At 42.1% G+C, this 20,506-nt stretch overlaps 1 protein-coding gene across 2 annotated transcripts in view; it reads right to left on the minus strand.

Annotated features, from left to right (window-relative positions):
- The window catches only part of ZNF800 (zinc finger protein 800), a 96,932-nt gene that overhangs the window by 46,011 nt on the left and 30,415 nt on the right, over nucleotides 1-20,506 (minus strand). The gene's annotated exons all lie outside the window — the stretch shown is intronic.

A 20,506-nucleotide genomic window follows, 5' to 3' on the forward strand; every position in this document is an offset into this window, starting at 1 on the left:
AAATATTTGCTCATCTCTTATATCCTATTTATTCTACTTCTCATCAAGGTCAACATGGAAAAGAAAGTCTGGAGAACAAGAAAACCCCCTAACCAGTGGAACATATAATCTAGTATAGTAACATGAAGTTCAACATAAAACTCACTAAGTAAATGCATGCACAAACTGTAATATCTGTTATTGTAACAGTAAAGTAAAACAACACAGAGAAAAAATATTTTATATCAGAAAAAAAAGATTGTGATTGTAAAAAAAAAAAAAAGAGAAACAGTGTGCCCAAAATAACATGCCTAAACAAAAACCCCTGTATAACTATGTATTACTATAAAAATATATGTTCAAGGTACAGTCTTATGAACTGTAAGAGGGCTGCCCAACCACATAGACCAAGGCTTTTAAATGGGTACTGTATGCCATTATTCACTATAATAATACCATGTTTTTCCAAAAATAAAGACCTCCCCAAAAATAAGCCCTAGCAGGAATTTTTGGCCTTTTCGGAAAAAGGCTTACCGTATTTTTGGCTTTATAAGACGCACCCCCAAATTTGGTGAAGGAAAAGAGAATTATTTTTTTTAATGTTAAATGGGGTCCATCTTATACTGCCAGTGTCCCTCTAACAAATCATATAGGGTATATGTCCCTCATAGCCCCCCATTCTAAAATTAGCCCCCTTAATCTGGATATGGCCCCCTTATATTGAATATAGCCACCTTGTGATGGCACACGTTCCCCTGTGCTGCCTATGGCCCCCTATGGATTGCATACATTCCCCTGTGCTGCCTATGGTCCCCTATGGATTGCACACGTTCCCCTGTGCTGCCTATGGCTCCCTATGGATTGCATACATTCCCCTGTGCTGCCTATGGTCCCCTATGGATTGCACACGTTCCCCTGTGCTGCCTATGGCCCCCTATGGATTGCATACATTCCCCTGTGCTGCCTATGGTCCCCTATGGATTGCACACGTTCCCCTGTGCTGCCTATGGTCCCCTATGGATTGCACACGTTCCCCTGTGCTGCCTATGGCCCCCTATGGATTGCATACATTCCCCTGTGCTGCCTATGGTCCCCTATGGATTGCACACGTTCCCCTGTGTTAGATAGCTCCCCCATGCTGCTGCCCATGGCCCCTATAGATCGCACAAGTCCCCCTGTGTTAGATATCGCCTCCAAGGTGCTGCCCATGGCCCCTATATAGATCGCACAAGTCCCCCTGTGTTAGATATCGCCCCCAGGCTGCTGCCCATAGTAAAATAAAACACTCTTTCTTTCCTTACCTCCTCCAGCGTTTATCTCCCTCCTGTCTCCCTCCGTGCTTCTGTTCCTTACTTCCTGGTTCTCAGTGCGGTCATGTGATCGGCACAGCAGACTGAGATCTCTGCCTGCCTGATCACAGTGGAAGCAGGGACACTGGGAGAAATGCTGGAGGGGGTAAGTAAAGCTTTTTTATTTTAGAATGAGCAGCAGCATGGGGGCCAAATCTAACACAGGGGGGCATGTGCCATTACAGGGGGGCGCAGGCTCATATAATATGCACCGCTGCCCCAGCCCCTCACTGCGTGCGATTTCAGCACCACCGGAGATGGACAGCGGCTGTGCATATTATATGAGCGGGAGCAGGAGATCAAACGCTGCCGCCGCAGCGTTCACCTGCCCCCAGCACAGCGCCCCCACCTCCCCTGGACCTTGCAGTGTACATATATATATATACCCCCCCGTATATTCGGCTGTTAAGACACACCCCCTACTTTCCCCCAAAATTTGGGGGAACAAATGTGCGTCTTATAAAGCTAAAAATACGGTAAATATAAGCCTTACCGCCCAAAAAATAAGTCCTAGTCGCGGTTCAATATTGAAGTGTCCATGCAGCTAAAAAAGTTGAAGAATACTGCAGGACACTTCATTATAGAAAGCAGACACCCCCAAAAGAAAGAAGACCCCTGCAATCATAATCAAACGCCGAACAGTAAAACCTGAAGCCAAACTTACACCCACACACATCAGATCGCAAACTCAATGAGATCGCAGACACACACACACACACACACACACACACACAAGATCGCTCACACAATCACACATCAGATCGCGCACACACACACACTCACCACATCAAGTGATACCGATCGCTACTGGCCAGCAGAGAATCCTGGGACGCAGTGCAGTGGAACGCTTTGATTTGTTTCACTGCCGAGTCCTCCATGAGTCCCAGTGCGATCGCAGCATTCAGAAGAGAGGGAGAGGGATCTATTACCTCTCCCTGGCAATCGGGTCCCCTGGAATGCGATCACAGGGACTCGATCTCTGCCATAGTAACCCTGGGTCGTCAACATGATGACCCCGGGTTACTGAGCTACGGAGAGCCTTGCACACCATGCTGTATGCATAGTATATGAGGCGAAGTGCTGTGCTATAATCCCCTGTAGTGATAAAGCACTGCAGGGGATTATAAAAACATAGGAAATAAATGCAAAAACAATTGACATGCTGCTTCTTTTTTCACCTTAATCTGCAAGAAAAAAAAAAGCAGAGTGGGCACAAGTCACAATTCTCATAGACTTTGCTGGGATGCTTTTTCCTTGCTCTCATTAATTAAAAAAATGCAAAAAAAAAAAAAACGATAGAAAAAAACGCAAAAAAACCCAAACACAACGTGGGCATAAGACCTTAATCTTAGTAGGGTGCTCACAGAAGCACGAGCATAATACAGCATGGTGTTGTCATGCATGTTTTACATTTGGATTGTGTCACAGATATTGTTGCCCATTTCATCCTATACAATGCAAATCTGCAAAATTACATGCTACAAATTTAAAGGGAACCTGACAGCTGGATACTTTCTGCTTGTAGGTACATTTTGCCCTATCAGACTCCGGCTGCATGATTTCAGCTATAAACGTTTACCTCTGAAACACTACGGGGTTTCAGAGAAAAACAACTTAATAAATAGCTGTTGGGGACCAGGACGCTTCTCCTCGCCCACTGCCCTGGAGTGACATGTTTCAAATATACACGAGCGGAAAGATACCTGTTACTCGAGGACAGTAAGCACAGAGAAACCTGCCTGCTAGGTTCACAGCACCTACTAAATAGTGATTAACTCTGAAATGTTGCAGCATTTAAGAGTCAAACATATGTGGCTGAAATCATGCAGCCATTTGTCTGAAAATGCTGCCTGTGGATCACGCAGCATGTAATCAGATGTCAGGATTCCTTAAGGAAACCAAAACACCAGGATTTTTGTATATAAGCTAAAGCCAGTACTATACTGGCATTATCAGACTGATTCTCTACATACCATTAGTGGTCAGCTAGGATGTTTAGGTTTTGAAATCCAGAAAAGTAAAGTTTATAAAATCGGCAGCTGCTTGAGTGACAGCAGCTGAGGATCAGTTAATATCTGGGTGGGGCAATTCATAGTTATCCCCTCTACCTGTTAGAATTAGCATAAGTATTATACAATCGATGTAACTCCATCATGTAGAAGGGGCAGGGCCTGAGCCAACAAAGCTGATATCAGGAAGCAACATGTTCCTATTTGCTGAGGCCCCGCCCCTTCTGGTCACATGGGTATGACCTCACCACAGGTCCTGGAAAAGAAAAGTTACATCGATTGCATAATACTTATGCTAATTCTAACAGGTGTAGGGGATAACTATGAATTCCTCCCCAGATATAATCTGCTCCTCTGTCACTCAAGCAGCTACCGATTTTATAACCTTTACTTTTTTGGATTTCAAAACCTACACATTCGAGGTGACCACTACAGGTACGTAGAGAATCAGCCTCATAGTGCCAGTATAGCACTTGGTTTAGGTTATATACGAAAATCCTGGTGTTTGGTTCCCTTTAACTAATTCTGCACTGTTCCTAGACTATAAATGTCCAAGTAGTCCGCATTATACTCTGCAGTGACATTCTAAAACGTCAATGCATATTAAAGTAGCTACACAAGATAGTACAGCTATGGAAGTTGTGAGCAGGCTGTCAGGCACAACTGGACACAGCTCCCAATAGAGAAGGCAGAGAGGATTTGTTACCATCTTTGCCTTCCAAATCACTGAACATAGCTCTGAAAATTCCTCCTGTAGCTGAGGCTAATAAGCCAGCACTCAATACAAGGGAAATGAGATAGTTAAAAAAAAGAATTTACATAATGAAATGCCCCCTTTATGACTTTATAGGTGACACAATGTGTGGAATAAATAAAAAAAAAATAATAGATTAAAAAGGCAAAAAAAAGTTACTGTATTTTTCAGTTTATAAGATGCACTTCAAATTTAGAGGAGGAAATAAGAAAAAAAAAATGTTAATATTAAAATGAGGTTCCGTCTTATAATCCTAGTGTGTCTTAATCCTAATGCTTAGCGGGGGGAGCGGCAGGGGTGGAGCAGCTCAGGATTGTCACAGGAGGCAGGGTCAGCTATGCTGCAGGCTCAGAAGATGGGTGTTGCATCTCATGAGGGTCAGTGGACAGAGGGGTCAGCGATACTGCGGCGTCGGGGTGTTGCGGCAGCGGGTGCCATTGATCTGCCGGCGTGCTGCAAGGGTTTCACTGCATTGGAGGACTCAGGAGCGTCACCAGATGGGGTGTCGCTGTGGCGGTAGGCACCTCATCTGGCTGCGAACTCCATTGACTCGTCCGTGGTTGACGCAATTGACTTCAAGAAAATGGCTGCAGAAAAGGTCTCTGCGGTCATTTTCTTAAAGTTCATTATATTAATCTGCGCACACGCCGCCTCCTTTTTCTTGAAGTTCATTGAGTCAATCGCGGGAGATTTAATAGAGCTCGCAGTCCGCTAAATGCACCCGCCACGACACTGCAACGATACCCTCAGCATCGCTGACCCTGCCTCCTATGACCCCACTCCCACCACCGACCCGGTAAGCCATATCCACATTGTAAGGCCCCTTTCGCAAATCAGTTTTTTTCCGTCAGTCACAATCCGTCAAATTTTGAAAATAAAAGAAAGTCTGATGCCGCTGGATCAGTTTTCTCATCGACTTGTATTAGCGACGGATTGCGACGGGTGGCCTCACATTTCATCCGTTGTTCGACGCATCCGTCGAAAATGGTTTGTCTGGTGGACGGAAACAAAGTAACGTTCGTCTACATCGAAAAATCGGACAGTGACTGATCCGTTGCCATCCGTCGTTTGGTAGAATGGAAGCCTATGGGCGCAGGATCCGTTGTAATCCGTCAAATGACATAATCCGGCAACTGATTCCATTTTTTTTTAACTGAGCATGCTTCAGTTTCTTTTATTTAGTATCAAATAGCCAGCCAGTCGGATCCGTCGAAAAACGGATCAGTCGCATCAGTTTTTCCACAATCTCGTCGAACCAACGGATTGTGACTGACGGCAAAAAAATGATGTGTGAAAGGGTTCTTAGACACACCCCCATGTTACCCCCAGTTTTAGGGGAAAAAAGGCAGTCTTACAATCCAGAAAATATGGTATAGATTAGCAAAAAAAAAAAAAAAAGATGAAAATTACATAAAAATTAAGCCCCATGTCTTATGAAAATAAAAGTACAAAAATTTGACTGTCACAATTTTACTAATTTTTTGCTCCCTGGTGTTGTGTTTTACTAATTCTTTGTGCCTAAAAAATAGAAAGTTCATTATTCCCCATAAACTTTGCTTCTACAGTCATCAGAAAGATATTTTGACATATCTATTTCTAAGAATATTCGTGAAATATTCAGTGCCGAGCAGACTTCGAAAAAACTTCTACAACTGTGAGAACCATCAACAAGTTTCTAGAATGGTCCAGATGTATATATAGCAGTATAAATACAGTTATCTTAAGCTATCCATTTCATTTGCTGCTCTGCTGAGTAAGTGAATTTGTGCACACAGTGACAATTTAGATGGCATCAAGAGGTTGCATACATCCATCAGATGCATTTTGCTACGCCTGTGGCCAAATTCTCAATACAAGAGTGGAAAACGGCTTTGTGAAAGTATCTGCTAAGATGTGTGGGGTCTACAAAGCATATACAGTGCCTTGCGGAAGTATTCAGCCCCCTTGAACTTTGCAACCTTTTCCCACATTTCAGGCTTCAAAACATAGATACATTTTTTTTTTATTTTTTTGGTGAAGAATCAACAACAAGTGGGACACAATTGTGAAGTTGAACAAAATTTATTATTTTAAACTTTTATAAAAAATAAATGAAAAGTGGGGCGTGCAATATTATTCGTCCCCTTTAAGTTAATACTTTGTAGCGCCACCTTTTACAGCAATTACAGCTGCAAGTCGCTTGGGGTATGTCTCTATCAGTACTGCACATTGAGAGACTGAAATTCTTGCCCATTCTTCCTTTGCAAACAGCTCGAGCTCAGTGAGGTTGGATGGAGAGCATTTGTGAACAGCAGTTTTCAGCTTTATCCACAGATTCTCGGTTGGATTCAGGTCTGGACTTTGACTTGGCCATTCTAACACCTGGATACGTTTATTTGTGAACCATTCCATTGTAGATTTTGCTTTATGTTTGGGATCATTGTCTTGTTGGAAGACAAATCTCCGTCGCAGTCTCAGGTCTTTTGCAGACTCCAACAGGTTTTCTTCAAGAATGGTCCTGTATTTGGCTCCATTCATCTTCCCATCAATTTTAACCATCTTCCCTGTCCCTGCTGAAAAAAGCAAGCGCAAACCATGATGCTGCCACCACCATGTTTGACAGTGGGGATGGTGTGTTCAGGGTGATGAGCTGTGTTGCTTTTACGCCAAACATATCTCGTTTGGCATTCTGCCCAAATAGTTAGATTTTGGTTTCACCTGACCAGAGCACCTTCTTCCATATGTTTGGTGTGTCTCCCAGGTGGCTTGTGGCAAACTGAAAACAATACTTTTTATGGATATCTTTGAGAAATGGCTTTCTCCTTGCCACTCTTCCATAAAGGCCAGATTTATGCAGTGTACGACTGATTGTTGTCCTATGGACAGACTCGCTCACCTCAGCTGTAGATCTCTGCAGTTCATCCAGAGTGGTCATGGGCCTCTTGGCTGCATCTCTGATCAGTCTTCTTGTTTGAGATGAAAGTTTAGCGGGACGGCCAGGTCTTGGTAGATTTGCAATGGTATGATATTCTTTTCATTTCAATATGATCGCTTGCACAATGCGCCTTGGGATGTTTAAAGTTTGGGGAATCTTTTTGTATCCAAATCTGGCTTTAAACTTCTCCACAACAGTATCACGGACCTACCTGTTGTGTTCCGTGGTCTTCATGATGCTTTCTATGCTTTAAACAGAACACAGACTATCACAGAGCAGGTGCATTTATACGGAGACTTGATTACACACAGGTGGCTTATATTTATCATCATAATAATAATAATTTATTCATTTATATAGCGCTATTAATTTCATAGCACTTTACATACATTGTGAGCCCCAATGGGGACAGTGTTGCCAATCTAAGGTCCCTAACTGTATGTTTTTGGAGTGTGGGAGGAAACCGGAGTACCCGGAGGAAACCCACGCAAACACGGGGAGAACATACAAACTCCTTGCAGATGGTGTCCTTGGTGGAAATTGAACCCAGGACCCCAGCGCTGCAAGACTGCAGTGCTAACCACTGAGCCACCGTGCCGCCCATCAGTCATTTAGGACAACATTGGATCATTGAGATCCTCAATTAACTGCTGGAGTGATTTTGTTGTTTGTTTGATTGTTTGTTGTGATTTGGTCCGAATAACATTGCACGCCCCACTTTTCAGTTTTTTTTAACTTCTTACAAAAGTTTAACATAAGCAATAAATTCCGTTCTACTTCACAATTGTGTCCCACTTGTTGTTGATTCTTCACCATAACATTAACATTTTTATCTTTAGGTTTGAAGCCTGAAATGTGAAAAAAGGTTGAAAAGTTCAAGGGGGTGGAGGGGGGAGGGCGAATACTTTCACAAGGCACTGTATGTTGGCTCACGACAAACCATGGACACCTCATTTCAAATGTGAGCACTGCAAGAAAAGTCTTTACGCTAAGTAGATGCTGATCCTTTCTTAGATAGCTGATTTTTATTTTGAAAAGTTTTGAGATTCATTAAAAACTAGCTGTAGTACCTGGGCGTTTCCCGGGGTAGTAACGGTCTCTCTCCCAGTCTCTGTGTCGCTGTCTGAAGTCTCTCTGTCTGTGTCTATGTCTCTGTCTGTCTGTATCAGTCAGTCTGTCTCCATTTCTGTGTCTGTCTGTCTGTCCCTTTCCATGGCCGTCCCTTTCCAGGGACATCTTTGCCAGTCTGTCTCTGTCTGTCTTTTTCTGTCTTCTCTATCCGTCTCCCCACCAACTTCATGTTACCTCACACATAAGTTTCTTATACTAACAGTTTATTTTGTTCCTATAGCAACCACTGACAGTTGCTATTAATAGCCTATAGATCCCACCTCTATTCAGTTTAATGGAAGCAGGATTTTGGAGAGTAACTGTAAAGCGCGGGGTTAAATTTTCCCATCAAAACATAGTTTGATGTTCTCTGGGTCACATGAGGAGTCTGTGCAAAATTTCGTGATTGTAAATGCGATGGTGCGGATTCCTTTAGCGGACATACACACATACATACATACACTGAGCTTTACATATTAGATTTAAAAACTAATTAAGACATTCACAAATTTAAAATTGTTTAATATATACCTATACCATACAAACACACTGTACATATACAGTGCCTTGTGAAAGTATCCCCCCCCCTTGAACTTTTCAACCTTTTCCCACATTTCAGGCTTCAAACATAAAAATAAAAATGTTAATGTTATGGTGAAGAATCAACAACAAGTGGGACACAATTGTGAAGTTGAACGAAATTTATTGCTTATTTTCAACTTTTGTAAAAAAGAATAAACTGAAAAGTGAGGCGTGCAATATTATTCGGCCCCTTTACTTTTAGTGCAGCAAACTCACTCCAGAAGTTCATTGAGGATTTCTGAATGATCCAATGTTGTCCTAAATGACTGATTATGATAAATATAAGCAACCTGTGTGTAATCAAGTCTCCGTATAAATGCACCTGCTCTGTGATAGTCTCAGTGTTCTGTTTAAAACGCAGAGAGCATCATGAAGACCAAGGGACACAACAGGCAGGTCCGTGATACTGTTGTGGAGAAGTTTAAAGCCAGATTTGGATACAAAAAGATTTCCACAACTTTAAATATCCCAAGAAGCACTGTGCAAGTGATAATATTGAAATTGAAGGAGTATCATACACCTGCAAATCTACCAAGACCCGGCTGTCTCTCAAAAATTTCATCTCAAACAAGGAGAAGACTAATCAGAGATGCAGCCAAGAGGCCCATGATCACTCTGGATGAACTGCTGAGATCTACAGTTGAGGATGGAGAGTCTGTCCATAGGAAAACAATCAGTCGTACACTGCACAAATCTGGCCTTTATGGAAAAGTGGCAAGAAGAAGCCATTTCTCAAAGATATCCATAAAAAGTGTTGTTTAAAGTTTGCCACAAGCCACTTGGGAGACACATCAAACATATGGAAGAAGGTGCTCTGGTCAGATGAAACCAAAATCAAACTATTTGGGCAGAATGCCAAACGAGATATGTTTGGCGTAAAAGCAACACAGCTCATCACCCTGAACACACTATCCCCACTGTCAAACATGGTGGTGGCAGCATCATGGTTTGGGCTTGCTTTTTTCATCAGGGACAGGGAAGATGGTTAAAATTGATGGGAAGATGAATGGAGCCAAATACAGGACCATTCTTGAAGAAAACCTGTTGGAGTCTGCAAAAGACCTGAGACTGCGACGGAGATTTGTCTTCCAACAAGACAATGATCCCAAACATAAAGCAAAATCTACAATGGAATGGTTCACAAATAAACGTATCCAGGTGTTAGAATGGCCAAGTCAAAGTCCAGACCTGAATCCAATCGAGAATCTGTGGAAAAAGCTGAAAACTGCTGTTCACAAACGCTCTCCATCCAACCTCATTCAGCTCAAGCTGTTTGCGAAGGATGAATGGGCAAGAATTTCAGTCTCTCAATGTGCAGTACTGATAGAGACATACCCCAAGCGAGACTTGTAGCTGTAATCGCAGCAAAAGGTGGCACTACAAAGTATTAACTTAAAGGGGCCGAATAATATTGCACGCCCCACTTTTCAGTTTAATATTTTTTATAAAAAAAGTTTAAAATAATCAAAATTTCATTCAACTTCACAATTGTATCCCACTTGTAGATTCTTCACCATTTACATTAAAAAAAATTATCTTTATGATTGAAGCCTGAAATGTGGTTAAAGGTTGAAAAAGTCAAAGGGGCCAAATACTTTTGCAAGGCACTGTATATCTTACATATCATTACTAATGTGTGAAATAAAATTTGGATTGAGAAATTGATTTTTTTTTTTTTTTTTATTTGCTTATAGGTTGGTACCGAAAGAGAAGATCCATGCATTTTGCTATCCCAAGAATTTGGCATGAACTAACTGACCACTCAACCAATTGGTACTCTTGCAAGATGGACACGTCCAAATGTCAAATTGGCAAAAGCACACCTACTGTCACATAATCTGACATTCCGTCATCCATTGGCTAGTACCGAACTGCCCTGAACTTTCTATACCAATTCCTTCAGACAGATCTAACACCTTCTGGAGAAAGCAGCAAGTCAGACACCGAGGAAGACGTTGAAGATCCCGATTTCAATTTTTCAGATGTAGCTGGGGAACAGAAGCCACAATACCTTAACCAAAAAGACTCAACGATCTGATCAGAGAACTTGGTCTCACCAAGTCCAATGCTGAGTTTCTGACATCAGGGCTCAAGCAATGGAACTTAATAGATGAAAATGTCCAAGTCACAGATCACAGGAAGCATCAAGCTTTTTCTAGCTTTTTCAGTCGTCAAGATGGACTGTGCTTCTGCAATAATGTGGCTGGTCTATTTGAGGCTATAGGAATCACCTGTAACCACAAGGAGTGATGCCTGTTCATAGATAGTTCATGTAGGAGCCTCAAAGACATGCGGATTTACAATGGGAACATGTATCCATCTCTTCCTGTGGTTCACTCGGTGCACCTGAAAGAGGAATACACCTGTGTCAAGGTGGTGCTAGGTGCCTTGACGTACGATGAGTACGGTTGGGCAATTATCAGATATTTCAAAGTGGTGTCATTCCTGATGGGCCTCTAAGCCGGTTTTAGGACACTCAGACACGCTATCACAGGCAGGACTGGCCTCCACATACAGAGTTCTCTGTGGAGATGAACAATATAAAGTGAGAGACACTAGTGGACCCACACAAGGTGCTGATTCCACTACTACACATCACGTTAGGGGTCATAAAACAATTTGTCACGGCTCTCGATAAGTCGTCAGCTTTCAAGTACCTTTAAGATTTTTTTCCCTAAGCTGCCTAAGGCAAAGTTCAAACCTGGTGTCTTAGTCGGATCATATATCAAGAAGATTATAAAGTGCAGTGAATTTCCCAAAAAGCTGAATAAGCAGCAGAAAGCTGCTTGGAAACAGTTTTGGAAGTGGTTCATGGCTTCTTATGCAATCAAAGGATGAATTGGTCTGCAGGATGTAACTCAAAATCCCTATCCTCAATGTCCATCTTGAAAAATTCAAAGAGAACAAGGGAGCTTATATTCAGAGGAGCAAGATGAGTACTTTCACTTTGACATAATTAATTTTGAATGACGTTACCAAGGACAGTATGATGAGAACATTATGGGAGACTATATTTGGGGATCAATTCATGAAAGTGATATAAAATAGTCGCAAATCCAGAAAATATACTTTTTAGCTGTTATAAGCAACATTGGTAGTGTTTCAATTTAATTGCATATTTGTAATGAAAAGTTGATTGATTTTATGATAAGAATAGAAGCACAAGTCAAAATTTTATATTTTATCTCGATAAATAAAAATCTAGGAGTAGGCCATTGTCACAAAATCAAAGATTCATAAGGAACGTTGGTGATTTTTTTATGTGAGCAGTTGAAACATAACAGTCAGAACCAGGGAACAAAAATCCTGTTACAAAGTGTTAAAGTGAACCAACCACCAGGATTTTGCTATATGAAGTAAATCCAGTGCCATACTGGCACTAGGATGCTGTATCAAAGCATACCTTTTGTTGAAAGATCGGATGCTCAGTTGCTGAAATATCGTTAATAAAACAGGCAGAAATGCACTGCACTTTGATTGACGTGTGAATCGGGGGCGGGCCTTTGTGGCTCGGATCCTCTGTTTATTTTCCTCCTCATGCGTCTTGTATTGTATGCCCCCTTTTCTTTAAATAATTCCCCATGTAGCCAATACTGCTGTTGGCGGCGTATGCACATCGCCACAGCAATTATGTCTTCATTAAAATGGCACCGAAGTCAGCACATGTGCGTGCCATGACCTCCAGCCACAGATGCATGTTTGTCCAAGCATACATCATGATGGCCAAAGCAAAGTTGTGTGGCTATAGAGCTCAATGCTGAAAAATTTGTAAAAAGATAAAACATTTATACAGTAAAAGCAGTGAGATTTATGCTATTGCTGCTAAGGTATTACTGCTCAGAAAAAAATAATATAAAGGCCCTGTCACACACAGATAAATCTGCGGCAGATCTGTGGTTGCAGTGAAATTGGGGACCATCAGTGCCAGGTTTGTAATAGAACAATATGTCCATGATTTCACTGCAACCACAGATCTGCCAAAGATTTATCTGTGTGTATGACAGGGCCTTAAATTTGGTAGAACTGCACTTTTCAACTGAGTTTAAGACTAGGTTTGTAGCTTCTGGTTGTGCCATCTTCAGGTTCAGTTCAACCTTGCTTATTGCAGCATGCTGCAATATTTTTCTGTTAAGACTGGACAGACGGAGGCGGAACCAGAAGAAAATGAAGTAGGACGCTTTGCAGAGAGCTCCCAGTGGCCACAGCTATAATAGCGGTATTTGCTCCCACTATACTCACTGCCGACACCCCAGCTCTAGTGCGGAAGCCACAGCAGAAGCCCCCGGTCAGAACGGTGTTTTCCCCGCCGCCTACCTCAGCCCCGGACTTCTGGACGCATTCCTGCACTCCAGCGCAGTGAGAACGCGCTCAGGTAACATGGCGGCGGCACGTCAGGAAGCCCAAGAAAATGGCGTTGGAGCACCACAGCATGAAGACTTCTCACATGAGGCCCCCAACGCCAGTTCAGGGAGCCCTAGGACACCAGATGAGATGAGTGAGAAGAGAGGCCCTGATGAGGTTAATCCTTGCATTGCACAGCAGGGGAGGGGGAGTGAGGCTCTTAGGAGGAAGAAGGCCTACAAGTCTCAGCAAGGAGACACGATGTGAAGCAGGCAGGCCAGGGGAATGAGTTCTTACAACCACAAAACTCTACAAGCAAGCAAAAGGTCTGAATATCCCTTGCAGGCTCATGATCCTATAGAAGACTTCCGCATATCTGCCACTCCATCTATGTCAAGGTATGCGCAGCAGGCAACTATATACTCCTCTGTGTCAAGTACCCACTCCCTCCCAGAAGATGACTCCCAGGGCATATCAGTGGGAGATTAGAAACTTTATATGGCCCAGCTGACTATAAAGGATGACCTGCAATCCTTGGTGCGAGAAATTTAAGAAATGTGCAGGTCGGAAATTGCTGCGGTCAGACAACACATTCAGTATATAGCCCAGTGTTGAAGCCCTAGAAAACGACCATTATGAAACAAGAAATTGTGTGGCCCGTCTTCAATTCACAGTGGCAGTTCAGCACGATACGCTCTGTGAGAACCAAAGACACCTAGAGGACTTGGACAATACGGGGCGCCGCTATAATATTAGAGTCAGGGGCCTTCCAGAAAAAAAAAAATGGAGAGGAAAACCTATTTGCGGTCCTACAGACCATATTCAATAAAATCTTGAAAGCTCCTCTGTCTCACAAGAGAAGCCTGGATAGAGTGCACAGAGCCCTCAGACCAAAAGGTGCATCCCAGACAACCAGAGACGTCATCTGCTGAGTCACTTTCTACAAAATCAAAGAGGTAAATTTACAAGCCAGAAAATTACGTGCCATAGAACATGAGGGCCACCCTTTCCAACTTCTACCAGACCTATCCAGGGTCACTTTGTATAAAAGGAGACTGCTCAGGCCCCTCTTGGGCACTTTGAGGGAAAACCAAATCCTTTATATATGGGGATTCCCCTTTAGCCTTAGAACCAGAAGGAATGGTCGCTCTGCTACAATCAAGGTCTCAGCCGATTTACCCCACTTCTGTGAAATTCTGGAGATCCCTATACCAAAAATGCCCAAGTGGGAAATAACCCCCATGCAACCTCCGCCGCAAGAAGACGCTGATCACCTCTATCTCCAAATTCCATCAGGCCAGAAGAAGGCGGATCCACCCACAGGATGATATAGATGGTGAAGCGCCTGACTATTTTGGGCACAGAGAGCAGTTAACTTTGGCCGCATTGAACAGTGCTTGTGAATAATGGCTGCGGAGAGCAGTCGTGCACAAAGTCCGATTCTTTTGGGGTTTTGAATTTTTCCAATTTTTTCTTATTGCAATTCGGGAACCTTGTTTCACTGCTGGGTTTGCAAACCCCATAGAGTGTTCCCAAATCCTAGAGCGGGGTTGGCTCTAGAGGTGGATAACTATTTTCATTTTTGGTATTACATATCTATACTAGACCAAAGTTCTTCCTTATACTTTTTACTCTTTGATATCTGGGAAAACCAATTTTGTGATGTTATCCAGGCCAATGGAGTCGTTAAGCCAAACCTTCGACTTCGACTCCTCGACTCCTACATATATTGCTTATAGTTAAGTGAAAAATTTATTGTACTACATGAACATGTGTATGTGAACATCAGACACTTAATATTTTTTATGATACAATAATCAAGATATTTGGATAGAACATAAAATATATTTATTGGAATACAACTTTAGAACACAAAAAAACTGTAATAAATTGTAAATATGGAATACACTATGTAATATACAGTAGATTACATATATATCTTGTGTGTATATATATAATATATATATATATATATATATATATATTACATATTGTATTATATATTTACAATTTATTAGTTGTGTTCTAAAGTTGTATTATATTTTATATTCTATCTAAATATCTTGATTATTGTATCATAACAATGATTAAATGTCTGATGTTCACATTGTACTACAATACTTTTTTCACTTAAATATAAGCATTATACTAAATGTTATTATTTAGTATGTTTTTGATGAAAACTGTTTTTTGCCACTTACATAGTGTTATATATAACATTATATAATAAACTATGTAATACACTATATGTAAGTGGCAAAAAACAGTTTTCAACAAAAACATACTAAATAACATTTGTGCAGTCTATGAATTTGTTCTAAGAAATAGAATTTCCTTCATCAGATCCTCCTTCATAGATGACCTCAAATCTGACCTAATAATGTTAAGGCTAGAGAACAACCTCTCTACACTAACTGGGGTTGGAGGCAAAGCCGTAACCACATGGGCAACATCTCTAACAATTTCCGGGTATAAAGGAATTGCCTAATGCACAGTCAGTTTTGATGAACAGTTGAATTTTTCTATTTCTTTGAGAGCAAGTGAAACATTTTACTGAAATCTGGTCAATCTGCTTGCTATAGGACACGGAGTGAAATCTTTTTCCTTGCAGCAACGCTTTGCCTGCTCCATGTCATCCAAATACTTGTCAAAGTTAAACTCCTCCTCTGATGAGGATGAAGATATGGCAGCAGTAGCACTGTCAAGCCCCAAGTCCTCTTGCGCCAGGCAGTCCTGTAGCCGCTCATCCTAACTGCTACCTCACTCAAAGCTTCTTTTTCTTTAGTAAGCTGTTGATCATCAAGCAGTATACGATGACTTGGGTCCACATAAATAGCTGCCAGAAGAATTTTATTTTCCAATAGCTGTGTCTCTCTCCGTTGCCTTGAAGCAGAAATGCCATCTGTGATTAAACCTCTTCTTTGGGACAGGCAAAATACCAAGTTCTTCCACTCCCTTATGAAAATGCCAGGAGTTAAATCCTCAGCTTGTAATTTTTTAGTCACGGTAAATGGGTGATTAAGAAATTCCTTCAATTCAGACACCTGTGACCTTCATTTAATGTTACTTGAGGGTTCACCATATCTATAAGAAACGATTTTAGTTCAAGCTCAGTCATTAAATAAGTGCTGCCTCACCGAGTGGCTTGATCAACAATTGCCCCTTTCCCAGCACGTCTCTTCAAGATGGAATCAATTTTAGGGGTTCTGGCGGCAATAACCAATTTCCTCACTTTAGCAATTAGATTTCCAGCATGTCCGCCCAGTTTCACACATCCGGTTTCTCGCCAGTTTGGCGGATGCAGCGCACGCCAGTACAGTACGATACAGTACAGTGGCAGCGCCGCAACTTCCGGGTCACATGACGGCATGTGACCTCCGTTTGTCGCGCTGCCACTGTACTGTATACACTGTACTGGAGTGCGCCGCAAACGTCAAACCGGCGAAAAGCCGGATGTGTGAAACCGGGGTCCCTCTTGCAGACTCTCTCTTATTGCCAGCTGCAGCGTGTGCACAACACAGTGCATGTGATGAATATGAAAGTGTTTTGAAGCAGCTTCAACAAGATCATCTAATCCTAAAGTATCATTTTGCTGTTCTTCTGTTGTAAAATCTGTTTGTTCCTCAGTTACAGGAACAACACTGTGGCCTTCCATCTCACACATACTAAATCCGAAATTTTCTTCTAGCTGTTGTTCATTACTCTCATTTATCAGTTTAATTGTACTTATCAGGTTTGAAGCATTGACCATTACAATGGCAAGAACCTGTTCTTTTTTGAGAGTTCGTAGTCTTGCACAACTTTTTCCACTAAGGCCAGGAGAAACTGGCTGGTATGATGAGCGTTAGTATCTTTTACTGCCAGTGTCTTGCTAACAATTTCTTTCTTGTCACAAACATATCGAACATTGATGGAAAATAATTCAGTGGAATGCTGGGCATCCCAGCAAAGGCAATGGGTTTCAAGATAGGACATTCAGACACATCGTTTTGTGAGGATCCTCACAAAGAATGATTATGTCAGTTTGTGTGGCCTTTTTCTAATCTGCTTTTGCTATTGAAAGCATTATTTATGAGCTCAAAAACCTTTCAGGTGATGCGATTTTTTTAAAAAGCTGATCTGCTTTTGCAGCTGACAAACGTATCCTCAAAAAACGCAACAAAAACGCTGTGTGTGAATGTAGCCTTAGATCAGGAATAGAACAGACATTTATAGGACATTTCATAACTTTCCCAAATTCCTATGAAAAAATATTCAGCACATTCTGCATTGCACTACTGTCCCCAATTTATTATATATTTTAGGAGTTGGAGTCGGTGCATTTTATACCGACTCCACCAAAATGAGCTCCGACTCCGGCTCCACAGCCCTGATGTTATCGTTGACATAATTGTGTGTATTACCTTTTTATGTTGTTAGTTGTCCCTCCCTCTCCCTCTTGTGTTTCCCAAACCTGTACTATATTTGTCGGACTGACATGGTGTGCACTGATCTCCTTAGGGCTGTATGGAGCAACCTGGCTGAGTTCCACCTTACAGGACTGGAGACGCCCTGGCAGCTGAGATGGGATAGGATAAAGATCATTAAGATATATTTGACTTTGCCCATTCTAGATCCCAATCATGACCCATATAGTATCTATAACTGTTTAGGGTTTTAACTCCAATGTCAAAGGAGGACTAGCTTTACAGGAACTTAGGTCCTCAAATGCAGACATAGCTTTTATACAGGAGACCCACCATGATGCTTCTGGCTCATTCCAGTTTTCTAGGAGGAGGTTCCCCTAAGCGTATGCGGCGCCTTGTGACAAGAAGAGAGCAGGGGTAGCTATAGTCATTGCTTATCAACGGCCCATTGCAAGTTACCAAATGTATTAAAGATTCGGGAGGTCGGTACATTATCCTGACAGGAATACTTAAGGGAGCTCCAGTTGTTCTTTGTAATATATATGCACCAAATACAGGACAAATCCCCTTCTTAGAGCGAGTTTTTGCTAAAATAACCAAAGAACTCCCTTACACATTATTCCTATGTGGGGACTTTAATATGTCATTTTCGGTAATAAGAGATAGAAATTCCCAGGCAAGGTAGCAAAGGCTTTCTGGGCCCTGGTCCATAAATATGCGCTCTTTGATTTATGGCGGGTGACGAACCTTACTTCTCGACAATATACATTCTACTTTCACCCATGTTCTACACATACACAAATTGACACCTTTTTGGGTAATCTTCCAGCCTTGCCACTTACCAAAGGCTCAGAAATTGGCCATATTACATGGTCGGATAATGCTCCAGTTACGCTGGATATTTCTATATCTGCCTCGGCAAGGAGGATATGTCATTGGAGATTAAATGACCACCTCTTAAAAGGTTCCCATACACCAAGCTAAACTTCAGGACCAACTGGAAGATTTTTTCCAGTTAAACACTGCCACTGTTTCCTCACTGGCGACCCTATGGGAAGCACATAAATCTGTTATGAAAGGCAACTATCTCCCTGGCATCCTACTTGAAGAAAGATGCTAATTAACAACGCCGAGAGCACACCAGTCGTTTGGTGCAATTAGAGCAAGAAATGCTCATGTACCCCTCTACTGATAAGTTAAAGCGCATAGTGGAGGTGAGGAACAGGCTGAAAGATTTCGCTGTCAAAAAGGTAGAAAAATTGTTGGGTGTATTCAAAACAGCGGTACTATGAAAAGGGGCAATAAAGCCCACTCTATACTTGCGGCACAACTCAGAACAAAGAGCACACTCTACGCCTCTGGCTATTAGAGATACAAAATGGCAGATGATGTATGATTCTCAGCAACATGCAAAGGCCTTTAGAGACTATTATGCCAGAGTATATTCACTCCCCTCTGCTCTTCCAGTAGATATAACAGAGAGGGATCGTCTGCCTAACGAGTATCTAATGGTCAGATCGCTGACAAAATTGAGAACGGAGGCCTTGCATGCACTCAATACCCCAATTACTACTAAAGAACTAACTTCTACTATCAAAGAACTCCCACAGGGAAAGGCACCAAGACCCAATGGCTTTTCTTACTTATACTATAAAACATATCAAAACATCCTTGTCCCACCCATGCTAACCATGTTCAATTCCTTCCTGAACGGTGCCCCAATTCCCCCTTCGATGTTGCGATCTCATATAACAGTGATCCCAAAGCCAGGTAAAGATCCAGCTGACTGTGCCAGTTATCAGCCAATATCCTTGCTTAATGCAGATTTAAAAATATTTGCAAGAATATTGACCACTAGACTATCGATGCTTCTCCCACAGTTAATCCATGGGGACCGGGTGGGATTCGTTTTGGACAGGCAAGCGGGAGACAACAACAGAAGAACAATAAGTGTGATTGACGCTCTGAACCATCAAAAAGAGGAGGGATTGCTTCTTAGCCTTTATGCGGAAAAGGCCTTTGATAGGTTAGGCTGGCCCTTTTTGTTTGCCACCCTTCAGCGATTTGGCATTGGGGGACCTTTTCTGTACGCTATCACGGCTTTATATACTGGTTCAGAGGCGTTGGTAAAACTCCCTCACGCATCAACTTTCCCTATATTTAACGGTTCCAGACAGGGGTACCCCCTTTCCCCCTTATTTGTATTATACATAGAACCTCTGGCAGCACACATTCGGGAAAGCCCAGATGTTCAAGGGTTCAGGATAAAAGGCAAGAATATAAACGGTCTTTCTTCACAGATGATCGTTTAACAATTCAAAATCCCTTGATACCCCTACCCAATCTCCATGCTTTCCTGACTGAATACGGAAACCTTCGGGTTATAAAGTTAACGGCACAAAACCAGAAGCACTTCCACAGAACGTCAAGCCATCTGTTCACTTCTGGTTAGTCAGCATTTGCATATACGTGGAAAAGACAGCTTAAAATACTTAGTGATATATTTAACGGGTGACTACAAAAGTATTGTATGTGCATAATTTTCAAGCTTTCTTTGAGAATCTAAAAAAGATGATGGCCAAGTGGGACATGCTTCACCTATACTTTTTCAGGAGGATGGCCGCTATTAAGGGGACGATTCTCCCGAAATTTTAGTATTTGTTGGAGACGCTCCCCATATCGATCCCTAGATTGGTGATCCGGCGATTTCAGAAATGGCTGAACAATTTTATTTGGGCCTATAAGTGTCATCGAATTGCTCAGTTGGTGTTGCTGGCCTCTAAGAGGATGGGTGGCTTAGCTTTCCCAGATATGTGGAAATATTATCTGGCTATGCATCTAAGACGTATCCCCGCTTGGACTAGCTAGGTCATGTCAAATAAGTGGATGGAGGTGGAGAAAACTTGGTTGGCCACTACCCACCCTGCTGCTCTGTTATGGATGGATGCCTTGGGCCCCCCGAATGAGACTCTCCTGGGGCCCATGGCGTTCACCAGACTGATATGGCGAAGGGTCATGAAGGTCATCCCACTAACCTTGGCTGGATCCTCATTGATACCATT

The sequence above is a fragment of the Anomaloglossus baeobatrachus genome, chromosome 4 (genome assembly GCF_048569485.1).
Source record: "Anomaloglossus baeobatrachus isolate aAnoBae1 chromosome 4, aAnoBae1.hap1, whole genome shotgun sequence".
Lineage (NCBI taxonomy): Eukaryota > Metazoa > Chordata > Amphibia > Anura > Aromobatidae > Anomaloglossus > Anomaloglossus baeobatrachus.